The following is a 4176-nucleotide window of genomic DNA, read 5'->3' as shown; positions in this document are numbered from 1 at the left end:
GCCGGATTGCATAGGAAGTTACAATTGCATGAGCTTGAAGAGATTAGGAATGAAGCCTATGATTCAGCAATAGTTTACAAGGAGAAGACTAAAATGTTCCATGACCGTATGATTAGGAAGAAACACTTTGTCGTTGGGCAGAAAGTTCTTTTGTTTAATTCTCGACTTAGATTGTTTCCGGGCAAGCTCCGTTCTAGGTGGCTTGGACCGTTTGTTGTTACTCACATTTTTCCTTCTGGTGCTATCAGGATTAAAGGTGTTGTGCATGGAAAGGAATTCACGGTTAATGGACATCGCTTGAAGCCGTATTATGAGAATTTCGTGGAACATAACATGAAGGAGATCTCTCTCCTTGATCCTACGTTAAGCAAGTAATGTTTTGGAGATAGTCTAGGCTATAGACTCTAAACTTAAGCCAATGATGGAGCCATCAACGAGTGTCTGCATTTTCTTATCCCTTATCTCTTTTTAATTTTCGTTGCTTATCATATTGTACATTGAGGGCAATGTAAGTTTTAAGTGTGGGGTGGGGTATACATCATTCGTTGTATTCTATTGTTTGATGTTTATGTGTTTCAATTTTGTTGCTTTGATGTTCGATTTTTAGTGTTATTTTTGGTTTTTTTTTGATTTCAAGTTGTTTTGTTTAAGTTGTTTTTGTTTTGAGTCATAGGTATGCCTTTAACTGTCTAGGATGAGTTGATCTTTGAATGATTGGTTGATAGATGATCATGATATTGAAATGAACTTCATTGTTATTTGATGGTTAATGGATGTGTAGATTTTGTACGAACATGTAGTAGATGAGGATTTTTGAGACTTAGGTACAGAATGAGCATGTTCTTTACTTGTTTTGATTCATGTAACCTATGTGAGTTTCGAGCCATATATGTGCCTTTCTTTGGAGAGTTTATTCTATCGTTTCTTGGCTTTATAACCTCATTATATTGATTTTGATCAATTCATATGCCATAGAATTGCAATGAACTAGAGAATGCTAGAACTTACTTGGTGAAACGTTTCGAAGCTTTATGTCATAATATACTCTGATTTTAAAAAGGATTGTTGGATTTTCTTAGGATTCGCACCACTTTAAGCCAAAAAGCCATAATCCTTATATGAGCCCTGCTTGGGACACCTTAGTGTTAACCCCTTTGAGCCTACGTTGAGCCATTTCTTTCATTACCAACATGTTATATCCTTGCTTAGTATAGTTATATCTCTACCTTGTCTTTGAGGCTTGGCAGGGCCGATTCTAGATGTTAATATCGAGTGATGATTTGATTCAAGTGTGGGGTTAGGTTATTGTATGCAAGTATGTCGGGAAAAGAGTATGAAAAAGAAAAAAAAATTTTGAATGATGCCGTGTGAAAGAAGAAAGAACAAGTATACATGCACGGCTAGAAAAAATGATGAAGAAAAATGAATGAAGAATGATGATCAAGGCATGGCACTTGTGTATGTGAATTTGGAGTTGTGGTGTATTTGTTGAAGGCTCAATAATGTTATACTTTAGTCTTTGTTCGTTTTCACAATGTTTAGAGTGAAGGATGGGTCCAACATGATGATATTTGGCCTTTGTTTTATGGAGTATGGCAACATAAGGTGAATGTTTTGCTCTACTATGTCTTGAGGATGACCTTTGTGATTCCTTTACCCTGAAAAATATATCCATGCCGAGCCTAAGCCATCTCTTTTCTAAAGATCCGCATGATTCTTAAAATGAGTAGCTCTTGATCTGTGGAGTTTGTTTCATGAGTAAGCATATGTTTTGGTTCATTTGTGCATATGATTGGTGTCTTTCATGAGGTTGTTTGATTTCACTATATTATAACTCTTGTGTGTGAAAAGCTTTTAACCATATGCCATGTTCTTGAGAGAAAAGATTTGGAGTGCATATCCTTTGTAAGTTGAATGTGAACTTGTATTGAACATGTCGAGCTTAAAATCACCTTTGTTTTTGCCATGTCTTACTTGTTAATGAAATTTCATGTTTATTAACCATTGAATTCATCTTATCTATTTCGATGGAGTGTTATTCTCGATGCTATGAGTTTGAAGATCTCTGAGACAAAATGTTGAATGCATTGTAAATTGTGTCGTTAGTTTTAGATGTATTTGTTTTTGTTTTATGTTTTGATTTCCCTTTTTAGTATTTGCTAAGGGACTAGCAAAGTCTAAGTGTGGGGTTGTTGATAGGAGCACAAAGTGTGACGTTCTTAATGTATATATGCCATATTCTTATGCTTTGTTAATTCTTATTTAGTTGTTTTAGGTTCATATTTTTCATTTGTATGTTCTAAGTAGAGCTATGCCGATTTAGATGAATTGATGATGAAATTGTGCTAAGTGTTAGAAATCCTTATTAAGCTAGGATTACTTACTCGACTAGGACTCTACTTTCCTATTTTCATTCTTTCCTATTCCTTAATCGTCGATTTCTTTTTAGGAAAGACAAATCATATTTGGACAAGGAGTAGAGATGCCGTGATGCATTCCTAGTGAGACAAGGACATCATATCCGAGTTGAAGAAGGAGAAGAAGAGGCCGGCCTAACTATTCCTAGTTGGACCAAGAGAGATGCCGTGCAGCCTTATGTGTTCTCCCTATTGGATTTGGTTTTCCACATCAAGTTGGATTTGGAGTACATGAATCAAAGTCCATAACAAAGAAGATTCCAGCTTCCCAATTGGACTCTATCTCCTACAAGGGACGGTAAAGAGGGTTTATTTTCTCTTATATATAGAGGCTCGGCCTCCCCATTTAAAGAATCATCAACCTTGCACACAAGCACAAGCCTACCTCTGCCGAATCAATCCCTCACCCTTCCAAGAAATCCTAAAACCGATTCCACCATTCTCCACCAATCTATAGCCTTCAAGCACACTTGTGAAGAGGTTCCATTCCCTTAGAAGTCACGGCTACACCTTGTAGAATCGCTTGATTGATAAAGTGTAACCATGATTCTCTTTATGTTTAAATTCGGTTTTGGTTTTCTTGTTCTTGGATGAGTATGCGATTTGTTTAGTGTAATCTTGTTTCAATTTTGTCTTTGAGATAGCTACTTGATTCAATTTATATAGAGATGCGAATTCATGTTTTGATTTCATGAATTTTCTGTTTTGGTTTCTGCCGTGTGCTATCTATGATTAATTTTGATTCCTAAGTGTTATGATTATGTTTGTAACATGATATTTAGGTTGTTGGATTAAAGACTTATGCTAAGAACGTTTACTCTTTTATATGTGAATTTCGAATTGCATGGTTGTTGGTTAAGTAGGTGACATGCTTATTGAATTCAATGTGCATGGCTTTGGAATTACATGATGAAGATGAACATGTTACATTTTGATTATGGCAGCTTGGTATTGATCGAATGTGTTAAGTGTCTATGTGATTAGATTACTACTTAAAACCTTAATTGCATGATCCAACCTTAAGTGTTCATAAGAAGTCTCTGCATGATTCTAAAAGAAAATCATATAACTTGTTTTCGATTTCTCTATATGAATTGTTTTGGTGATTGTTTATGTGTTGGTTGGTTGATCATATGTATATATTAGTTTAGGTTTTATTTTCTGTTTTTATTTTTGAATGCCGAATCTATATCAAACTCTTTTATACCACTTTATGAATTCTTGTTAAGTGTTATGATCCTAAGCCCTGACTGGATCCCCGGTTTGTGAACGATACCCTCTTTCTTTATACTACTAATGATGTGTACAGGGTCCAATATTGATGTCGAGTAATCGAGCACTCATCAGAAAGCCATACAGAAAGATACTCATACGAGAATTGAAAATATACTCAAATAGGAAAAGATACTAAAACGATAGAAAGATACTCAGTTTGAATGAAACACACGCCCACATTGGAAACACTCTCAAATTCAAAAGAAACTTGCATCAGAAAGCCGTACATAAAGATACTCATACGAGAACTAAAAAGATACTAAAATTAGAAAAGATACCCAAACGATAGAAACATAGTCAGTTTAAAAGAAACACACGCCCACAATAGAAACACTCTCAAATTTAAAAGAAACTCGCATCAGAAAGCCGTACAGAAAGATACTCATGCGAGAATTGAAAAGATACTCAAATTGGAAAAGAGATTAAAACTATAGAAAGATACTCAGTTTGAATGAAACACACGCCCACATTAGAAACACTCTCA

Source organism: Argentina anserina, chromosome 1, assembly GCF_933775445.1.
Source record: "Argentina anserina chromosome 1, drPotAnse1.1, whole genome shotgun sequence".
Lineage (NCBI taxonomy): Eukaryota > Viridiplantae > Streptophyta > Magnoliopsida > Rosales > Rosaceae > Argentina > Argentina anserina.
This window is presented reverse-complemented; position numbering follows the sequence as displayed.